General features: G+C 40.0%; 1 pseudogene; it reads left to right on the top strand.

Moving 5' to 3' along the window:
• Positions 1 to 2763: 2763 nt before the first annotated feature.
• LOC128284244 (polygalacturonase-like) overlaps positions 2764 to 11023 on the top strand; it is a 78975-nt pseudogene continuing 70715 nt past the window's right edge.

The raw sequence follows: 11023 nt of genomic DNA, 5'->3' as shown, positions 1-11023 counted from the left end.
TAGACATGTCTTACACTGGCTCTCATAATGTGGCCGATGCATGTCCTATACAAGTCTTACACTAGCAAACATATCACCCAATGTCATGGCATGAATATCCAAATCAATTCCAAATGTTCAACCAAAAGTCTTTATTGCTTTAATTTCTCAACATGCATACTCATATTCACAATCAAAACAATTTATGCAATATCAATTCAATCACACATGATAACAATATAGTTGCATTATTAACATAGAACTTACCTCGGATTACAAAATGTAAACAACTAGTCTATTTAATCTACTTGTTTGGCCTTCCCTCAGTCTAGGTTTGAATTTTAAATTTCTTGATCTAAAATAATAAAAATTCACTCATTTAATCACTAAATAAATTTAGACAATCAACAATTCATGTTTTTGGCAAAATAACCATTTTGCCCCTAGACTTTCACAAAATGACCATTTCACCCCTAGGCTCGAAAATCAATTTTTATTGAATTTCTTCATGTCTTAAGCCTACTCAAACCCTTTTTACTCTTTTAGCAACCCAAAATTTCCATTATTTCACCATATTACTATCTATTTTGCAATTACTACAAACTAGTCCTTTCTTGGTGTTTTTCATGAACACCACTTCACAAAAGTTGTTTATTAAACAACTAAGATTCATTTTCTTCCATAAAATTTCAGCAAATATCATAGATGCTCTCATGGTGAATCTCTAAACTTTCTGCCATTTTGCAAGATAGTCCCCTAAATAGATAGCTCATGTAACAAGGGTTCCAAAAGTACCAAAATCATCAAAAATAATAGTCTAAATCACTTACTTGAGAAAGGAAAAGTGGCTGAAAGTTTCAAGCATCGAAAACCCTTAGAATGGCTAAAAATTCCAGTGGTGAAGATGGAGAAAAAAAGATGATATCATACCTTTAGTCAAATAATCCACCAAATTTCACCTAACATTAAAAACTGTCTCATCTTTGTCTCTATGACTAGCCAGCCTATATTTAAGGGCTTAATTGCACTTTAAAGACCCCTAATTTTGGTTCTCTAGCTATTTAGCACCTTTGACTATTAAAACAAAACTTTCGCCCTTTAAGCGATTTAGTCATTTTTCGTAACTATTCTCACAAACTCTAAAATCAATTCACTAATTATTTTCATACACTCGCATAATCAAACTATGACACCAAAATAATCATAAAAATAGTTTCTCGGTCTCGAATTTGTGGTCTTGAAACCACTCTTCCGACTAAGCCCAAAATCGGACTGTTACAATTCGTGTAATTTTTCAAAAAAAATTATGAATTTATTTATTAATTTATATTATTTAAATGATTGTTTTTTTTATAAATATTTTTATATTAGTGGCAAGAGTAATTAAAATATGAATTTTTAAAGTTGTCAACATTGCTATTAAAGTAAGGCCTTAACCTTTCGGTTGGCAGTGTGGTTGTTGACGATTATATGGCTGAAAATCAACCATCCCTTCCCCCTTTATATTCCTTCTCATTGAATTTTGTATTAGCTGACATAGTACCAGCCTGTGGACGGCAGTGAGATGCGAATGAGCATCCTCTTTTCTGACATAATAATGCATTGCTTGGCTCCTCTCCTAAGGGTTCGATTTCCCATTTTTGGGAGCTCTCGAGCAACTTTAGTTTGCCTATTTTTACTCGAGATTTTCGCATTTATTAGGTGCTTGAGGTGTGTCCATTGTAGCAGGAGTGAAGGCATGGCAAAACTCTACACATCAAGGTCTAACCTTCTTAGCCCTAATGGCTAAACACCAACATATGATAGAGTTTTCAACTTGATTCAAACAAAGTATGATTTTCTTTTGTAATTCATTTTGTATTTACATCTTATTTTGTACATTTATCTGAGATTTGATCGTCACTTGAAATTTTTTTTGTTGAATGGATATTATTTAAAAAAAAACCTTACCATTAAATTGAAATAAAATAAAAGCATACTTGCATATTATGTTTATTCTTTAAAAAATAAAAAACAAAGATACTTAGTAGCACTATAACTACACTTTTATACCATGGCTGATACATGAAATTGCAATGAGACTTTGAATTCAAGTAACCTACCCAACAGAGTTGGTGCCCCTTGGCTTGTGATACCAACTCAGTCAAGGCAGGCTCTGTTTGTTTCATTGAAAATGGTTTCTGAAAAATATTTTCTACATTTTCCTATGTTTGTTTCATAGAAAACAGTTTGGTCAATGGAAAAATTTAATTATTAAACATACATATTTAATTATTAAACATACATATTTAATTATTTATATCTAACCATATAATAAATTATTAATATAATAGAAATGAAATTAATAATGAATAATTTTATTCATTATTTTTTTATACAATGACTAGAACTACTCATAACTCCTCCCCAACCCTTAACATAGGAAAGCGTTAATGCCCTTCAATATGCTCGAACCCACAGTCTCCTGCATGTGCAACAATGTCGATGCCAATCGAGCTAAGTTGACAATCTTATTCATCATTTTCATTTATATATAAGTCGCGTGTTAGTTAATTATTTTTACTATATCAAGTTTCTTGACAAATTAACGAGTTAATTCCTTCCAAAAAGAAAAAGAAGTGCTAATTATAGTAAGTAAAACTTGGTCATATTATTTACCCACGCTAATTAAAATAGAAAATGTTTAGTTGCTTGTAATTTGGCCTTACTCCCTCTATATAAGATGGTTTGAAACAAAACAAAAGAAAGAAATCATTCTCTCTTTGAAGTAAATAAAAATAAAGTATGGCTATTCAATTTAATTTTGTTTTATCCATGTTAATACTAGTACTTTTGTCCATATCATCCGTTGAAGGTCAATGAGGAGGAGTTGGTGGTGTTATGTTGCAAAGTTTGGTGCAAAGGCAAACGAGAAAACAAATCTGAGTAAGGTAAGCAAAATATCATATAACTTTATAGTCATCAGATAAAAGTATACATAACTATTTTCCAAATCTCTTATCTTTATATGTATCTTTTTTATTTTTTTTCCTTTAGTTTTAGCCATTGTTGGATGCTTGGAAAGAAGCATGTGCCTCGACATCTCCGTCAAAATTGTGATTCCTAAGGGGATATATTTTTTAAGTATAGCTACCTTAGATGGTCCTTGCAAGGCTCCTATTGAGCTTCAAGTTGAAGGCACTGTGAAGGCTCCGACAAACCTTGGTGCTTTCAAGGAGCCTAAATGGACTGGCTTCAATAGAATTCAAAATTTCAAATTGTCTGGCGGAGGAGTTTTCAATGGCCAAGGTGTAACATCCTGATTTTCGGGTTTTTCGCGATTCCTGATATTTTAAGTAAATTTCTAAAATTTGGTATGTGATGATGGAATTCATAATTTGGGTATGTAAATGGGCTTATGGAAGGCCCATGAGTTGGCCAAAACCCGGTGGAATTTTTAAATTTTGGACTTAGGAGTTAGGGGTTCTGGCTAAGTGCCCTTATATTAAGTTGTGGGTAAAGTGTATCACAAAAGATCCTCCGCAAAGTGGCTAAGTGACGCCACTAGGGAGCTTTAAAGGTGGCGTGTAAGTGTTGGGGAAGACACAGGATCGATTCCTGTGTTGGCAAATAGGAGTATTTATTTTTGTGCAGGAAGGGTAAGTGTTGGAACCCGAGTGGATTACGTAAGAGAGAGAGTTGGATCAAGTCAAATGCATAAATTAAGAAGGGATAAGGGAGAGATTTTAGGGATGTGATATGGAGATAGAGTTGGCGAATAAGGGAGTTTGGAGAGGGATTTTCTACAGAGGGGTATTAGGTTAGTAATTTGGCATTAGGGTCTTAGTTGTGCCGATTTTGTTCTTTGGGGTGTAGTTTTTTCTCTTTCTTTTCCAGCCGAATCTACCTCCCTTCTACTCAATTTTCTTCCTTTTCTTTCTTTCAAATCAGCCCACTATTTCCTTTCATTCACCATTGTTTTCCCTTATCTCTATTTTTGCCGAAGTGCCGCAAAAAGCCGAATCAGTGAAGATAGGGGGTGCCGATTCTTTGTGACCAGTAACCTTTTTCTTCCTTCTCAATAGTTGGCGTTCGATTCCCTTACCTTTTAGGCATTCGTATTCAAGAGGAGAAAGACGTGGTAAGTGTTCAAACTCTAAACAATTCCTAGTGTAGCTTTGGTCAAAAGTCAAACTCCAAGTTTAGGAGATGGCGAATATGGGCATAGACTCTATGGGGTCTTCTTTTAATATTTTTGGTTTATTTATTGAAGGAGCAGCAAGGTGTAGTGTCGATTTGGAGTAGCTTGGATCGCCGGAGTAGCTAGGCCTAGTCGTCAATCGCGACAAAGGTAAGGTGCCTAAGGCCATTATGGATGGTGGCCGAATGTGTAAGTGCTAATATTGGAAAGTTCTTAATTTGGTTCAATTATTGCGAGCTGATCTATTTAACAATTGATTATAGGAGAAATCGTGTAGGAGATCTCGTCAAGGAATATCGCAAATCAGGTGTGTAACGAACCCTTTCATAGCTTAAAGCGATAAAATCTTCGAAAAGTCGAAATGCCAAATTCGGCATTTCGAGGACTTATGAGCTAGCTTAACGCTCACTAGTTAGTTAGAATCGATGAGACAGTGATCGAGAACGATGGAAACAGTAAGAATGTGATTTTTGGCGTTCTTGGTAAGTTGGGCCTCGAGGGGTCAAGTGGGGCCCATTGGGCTTTCGGGCCCATTTGGGTAAAATTGGTAGAAAATGGAAATCATTATATGGCATGATAAGACCGTTAAAACCGTTATGGAATATAGGCTAAATGGGCCTAGATGACGAAATTGGCTAAGTAGGGCCCATTAGGGGTTTTAGGCCCAATAACTCAATTTCGCTAAAATGGGCCGAATCACTGTTTGCACCCATGGATTGTTAGTAATCGTTAATGAACATGGAAACCCTAATTTTGGTAAAATTACGAGATTAGCCTTATAATATGAAAATGACCGTTTTGCCCTAGGTAAAATGACCATTATACCCCTAGGGTTTATGTATGATTTTAATACATGGGATTTTGATAAATATGGTATGTATGATATGCACATGAAATGTATGCTATGCACATGATATGTATGATATGCACATGAGGTAATCATAAATGCATTGGGTTGGGTTTTTATATGGATGGAGGAAGTGAAAAAGGGCTTATGCCCCAGTTATCAAAAGGGCTTATACCCCAGTTATCAAAAGGGCTTATGCCCCAGTTATCAAAAGGGCTTATGCCCCAGTTATCAAAAGGGCTTTTGCCCCAGTTATTAAAAGAGGCTAGGCCTCCAGTTATATGATAAAGCAGCTATCTGCCCAGTGGAGAGTTTGGCGGGGTGGGTCGAGTTAATCCCCACATGGTGTGTTGGTTGGTACGGGTGGAGAGTAGCGGATGGTGGGTTGAGTAGTCTCCCCAAATGGGTTGCATTCTTTCATTGAAATTATATGTGACATTGAAATGGGCCTAAGGGCCATACTGTTTCTGAAAGGCTTCGCCCAAGAATATGAAATATGAAAAGGCTTGCCCAAGAATATGAAATATGAAAAGGCTTGCCCAAGATATGAAATATGAAATATGAAAAGGGCTACTACCAAATGCATGATTGAGATTGGATTTGCGCTTAGACCCAACAGCCGTTATTGTTTTGGGCTCGAAAGGGCTTGTTGCACATCGAGTTTCCAAACTCACCCCCATTTCCTTAACCTTGGTGAGCCTTGATGTGGGGACTTGGTAGGAGGGATTCAGAGTGGCCACGGTGATCGTCTTGGGCTTTAAATAAAGTGTTGGTTTCATTCAATTTCCTTTAACTATTATTTATTTTTGGGTTGTAATAAGGCCAATTTTAACTTTTCTTTTATTTCTTTTCGGGATTATTTTAATTTTAATAACTTTAAAATTGGTTAATAATTATTCAAATGGGCTAGACTTAGGACGTGTTTTCAAAATGATACTTGTTTTCAAATTATCTCAACACCATGATTCATCGGTTAATCAAAGACGTCCACTTAAACAAATTTAAACTCGATATAACAAAGTGTGGCTATGGTTGTGGGCATGTCTAGGATTGGATCCAATTAAAGAGCTTGGTACTTAAGCAGCCTTCATGGCTCACCTCCTCTGTCTCGGATACCTACCTGGTGCCCAGCTTCCATACACTTTGTTAACTCAATAAAATGTATGGTTTCAAAACACTAAAACGGAACGTGGGTTTTCAACTCCAATGTGGCACGTCAGATTCGGCCATAACGTCTGGGCCGGGTTTGGGGTGTTACATTTAGTGGTATCAGAGCCTAGGTTGCAACAACTCTACGTGGATCGGTCCGAAAATCTATTTGAAAACTTAGGCCTAAGAAGGGTATTTTTGGAAATGGTTTCGAAAAGTTCATTTTAAAGATGTTTTATGGAAAATATATGTTAAAAAGGTACCATCTTCTGTTTTAATCAAGAGTTCAAAATAAAGGAGTTTTCAAATCAAAGTTTTCGAATTTCTATTTTCGATAATCAAAAATATGGTTTTTTTTTTGGAGAAAGAAGTGGCGCACTGAATCCCCGGCACCAAGTCTATAAGTATATTTTCCTTACAATATATGATATTGATATGATATTATGAATAGTGCTGAGACCCTACTATGAGACTTTAGCTAGGGTAGAGCTGTAAACGATATGAATGAGACTGTAGCTAGGCTATGATGATACGAAAATAATCCTTGAACTGCTATATCTACATAAGACATTTTCTTAATAAATAGTGGAACGTTATACTAATTTCATAAAATTCGTAAATCAGATAATTCGATATGAGTACTAGAGGAGCTCGTGGACGAGGCCGCGGACGTGGTCGCGGAAGGGTACAAGCTGAATCTTCATCCTCGGGGCATAGGCCACCGAGGAGCCACCGTGCCGCAAGCAACGAGACTGGTCTTATGATCGGGTCGGGGATGACGCTTTATCCCAAGCCATGTTAAGGGTTTTAAAAGAGTGGCTGGAGCTAGTCTTGGGACGGTGAATAGGGGTCTATATCGAGCGACTCCGGCCAACGAGCAGCAGGTATTTAGGGTGTATCCGAGTGGCCCGAATATGGCGAATATTGGCTAGAGGCAACAGAAGCGGATCATGGGCGACCTAGGCGCTCAAGAGAGCAAAAGTCGAAAGGAGCCGTGTCATTTCGCTACGTGACGAGGCATACCGATGGTGGATCACCGTAGGGAGAGTAACCCAATTGAGCAAGTAACACGGGAATTGTTCAAAGCGCCTTTAAAGGGAGGTATGTTGGAGCAAGCTATGTGGATGCTCGTCGAAAGGAATTCTTGAATCGACTCAAGGTGATAAGGCGTAGCAGTATGAGGCGTAATTTTTGAGGCCGAGTCGATATGCTAGTGGTATAGTGGCAATCGAATATGAGCGATGTCCGCTTCGAGGATGGTCTCCGCGATGAGCTTAGGATATTGATAGCTCCACGGAGGGAGCGTAGTTTTGCTGCATTGGTAGAAAAGGCTAAGATAGCCGAGAAGGTGAAGTGAGTGAGCGATGAATCGTGAGAAGGATCGACCAGCATTCAAGAGGGATTTGAGACCCTCGAGTGCCACGAATCGAAGTGTTAAAAGAGCAAGGATGGAGGAACCGGTTCGAGCAGTTCGAAGAATATTTATAGACCGCAGCTTGCTTGCGTGGACTGTGGTAGGGTGCATATGGGGAGTCTTGGAAACGAATGGAGCATGTTTTCGATGTGGGTCAAAGGAGCATAAGTTCGAGAGTGTCCTCGGAGGATGGCTCAGAGCTAGCGGCAGAGCAAAGGGATGTCCAACCACGGCGAGGAGGACCACCACCACAGAGGGGTCGTGGGCAAGGTAGAGGTGGCAATGGTAATGGACGAGGACATGGGGCACCTGGCAGAGGTGCTAGACATGCTGAAGCTCGACAACCGGCGTTGGTTTATCTTTGCACGACGTCGTGAGGAGGGTGACGCTATGATGTTATAACTGTACGTTCTTCATTCATAGCATGCCTTACATTTGCTTTGATTGATGTGGGTTCCACCCACTCGTATGTTGCTTGTGATGTATCTGGGGCTTTGGATGTGCTTCCTGAGAAGACCGTGAGTGGGGTATCGATAATAAGTCCATTGGGACATTCGGTTAAGGTAGATAAAATTTTTAGGCGATCTGTTAGTGACACAAGATAAAATCTTTGAAGGAGATTTGATGGAGCGCCATTTCGGGATTTTAATCTTATTTTGGGAATGGATTGGTTAGCTAAGCACAAGGCGACGTTGGATTGTGCTGCAAAGAGGATGGTACTAAGAAGCGTCGAAGATGAGGAGATAATGGTCATAGGGGAACGAAGGATTATTTATCCAATGTTGTTTGGCATTAAGAGAGAAGTTGATCCGGAAAGGTTGTGAGGCGACTTGGCCTTTGTAAGTCAAACGGGACTTGAGGAGATAACGGTGGAGTCGGTTAGGACTATTAAGGAATTTCGGATGTATTCGGATGAACTTCTTGGATTACCCCGAACAGAGAAGTCGAGTTTGGAATCGACTTACTACCGGAACGACTCTGTGTCCATTCGCCTTATCGGATGGCACCAAAGGAGTTGGTAGAATTGAAAGCTCGATTCAAGAGCTCTTTGGATAGAGGTTTATAAGACCAAGTGTTTCTCCGTGGGGTGCACCGGTGCTGTTCAGAAGAAGAAAGATGGGACTATGCGAATGTGTATTGACTATCGGCGGTTGAATAAGTCGACTATCAAGAACAAGTATCCGTTACCAAGAATCGATGATCTGCTCGACCAATTAAAAGGAGCCTCGGTGTTTTCTAAGATCGATCTTGGTCGGGATATCATCAATTAAGAGTTAAAGAGGGGATATTTATAAGACGGCGTTTAGGACTCGATACGGTCATTACGAGTTTCTGGTAATGCCATTTGGGTTGACTAATGCATCGGCAGCATTCATGGATTTGATGAATCGGGTATTCCACCATGCTTGGATCGGTTTGTAGTCATTTTATTGATGATATCTTGGTGTATTGAAACGGAAGAGAAGCATGATGAGCATCTTCGTAGTAATCCGCAAGTGTTAAGGAGAAGCAACTTTATGCAAAGTTTAGTAAGTGCGAGTTTTGGTGAAGGAAGTTACCTTCTTGGGGCATGTTGTGTCTGCTTGAAGGGATCAAGGTGGACCCTCAAAGATTGAAGCAATCTTGAATGGAAGCTACCAAGTCGGTAACGGAGATTCAAGTTTTCGGGGTTGGCGTGTTATTATCGGAGATTCGTGGAAGGATTTTACGTGATGGCGACCGTTAACAAAACTTATAAGGAAGGGAGCACCTTTTGTTTGGATGAGATAAGCGACAAGAGGCTTTTGAGAAGTTGAACAAGGTTTTGACTAAGCGCCGCTTTTGATTCACCGAGTCCGGTAAGGATTTCACGGCACTGACGATGCGTCACATGTAGGTTTGGGCTGCGTGTTGATGCAAGAGGGTAAAGTGGTCGCTATGCTTCACGACGCCTTAAGCCACATGAGGTGAACTACCCTACGCATGACTTGGAATTGGCGGTAATCTTTGCACTTAAGATATGGAGGCATTACGTATGGAGAGAAATGCATCATCTATACGGATCACAAGAGTCTTAAGTACTTGCGACTCAAAAGGAGCTGAATCTTAGGCGGTGAAGGTGGATAGAGTTGTTAAGGACTATGACTGCTCGATTGAGTACCACCTGTAAGGCGAATGTCGTGGTGATGCGCTAAGTCGAAGAGTCGTGGCGGAATTAAAGGCGATGTTTGCTCGTCTAAGTTTGTATGCCGATGTGAGTTTGTTGGCAGAGTTACAGGTGAGACCGACTTGGGTAGAACAGATTAAGAAGCAACAGTTGGAGGACGAGTCGTTGGTTGCTCGATTTCGGCAAGTTGAGAAGGGGGAGAACCCTGACTTTGGGTTAAATAGTGAGGGAGTTCTTTGTTTTCGAGGAAGAATTTGTATGCCGAAAGACTCCGACTTGAGATTGATGATTTTGAAAGAGGCACATAATGGACCTTGTGCTATGCATCCAGGAGGGAGTAAGTTGTATCGAGACTTGCGAGAGCAATATTGGTGGCCTGTTTAAGCGAGAAGTGACCGAATTTGTTGGAAGATGTTTGACATGTCAACAAGTGAAGGCCGAGCATCAACTACCTTCGGGATTGTTACAGTCGGTAAAGATACCACTTTGGAAGTGGGAAAGGGTAACTATGGACTTTGTAAGTGGGTTGCCGTTGACACCTTCTAAGAAGGATTCGGTTTGGGTGATTGTGGATAGACTCACGAAATCTACTCATTTCATACCTGTCCAAACTGATTACTCACTTCAGAAGTTGGCCAGATTGTATGTGGCGGAAATAGTACGGTTGCATGGTGTGCCAGTATCAATAATTTCAGACCGAGACCCAAGGTTTACATCTCGGTTTTGGCAGAAGTTGCATGAGGCATTGGGAACGCGATTGGATTTCAAGACGGCTTTTCACCCTCGATCGGATGGGCGATCGAGAGGGTTATTCAGATTTTAGAGGATATGTTGAGGGGTTGTGCTATTGAGTTTAAAGGCAGCTGGGAGGACCATTTGCCCTTAGCGGAGTTCGCGTATAACAACAGTTATCAAGCAAGTATTCAGATGGCTCCCTATGAGGCACTATATGGGCGAAGGTGTCGCTTCGGCTACTTGTTGGGCGAATTGGGGAAAGGCAAATACTTGGACCGAGTTGGTAGCAGATCATCAAGACAAGATTAAGGTAATCGGAAGAGGTTAAAGAGGCGGCGGATCGACAAAAGTCTTATGCCGATCTGAAGCGTAAGGATATTGAATATGCGGTAGGAGACATGGTCTTTTGAAAGTTTCGCCTTGGAAGAAGATCTTGAGATTTGGTAAGAAGGGTAAGTTGAGCCCACGGTTTATTGGGCCTCACCGAATCATTAAGCGGATAGGGCGGTGGCTTATCACTAGAGTTACCTCGAATCGGATCGCATTCACGATGTCTTCCATGTGTCCATGCTA

The sequence above is a fragment of the Gossypium arboreum genome, chromosome 2, assembly GCF_025698485.1.
Source record: "Gossypium arboreum isolate Shixiya-1 chromosome 2, ASM2569848v2, whole genome shotgun sequence".
NCBI classification, from domain to species: domain Eukaryota; kingdom Viridiplantae; phylum Streptophyta; class Magnoliopsida; order Malvales; family Malvaceae; genus Gossypium; species Gossypium arboreum.
Note: the sequence above shows the minus strand (reverse complement) of the source record. Positions and strands in the feature narration are given on the sequence as shown.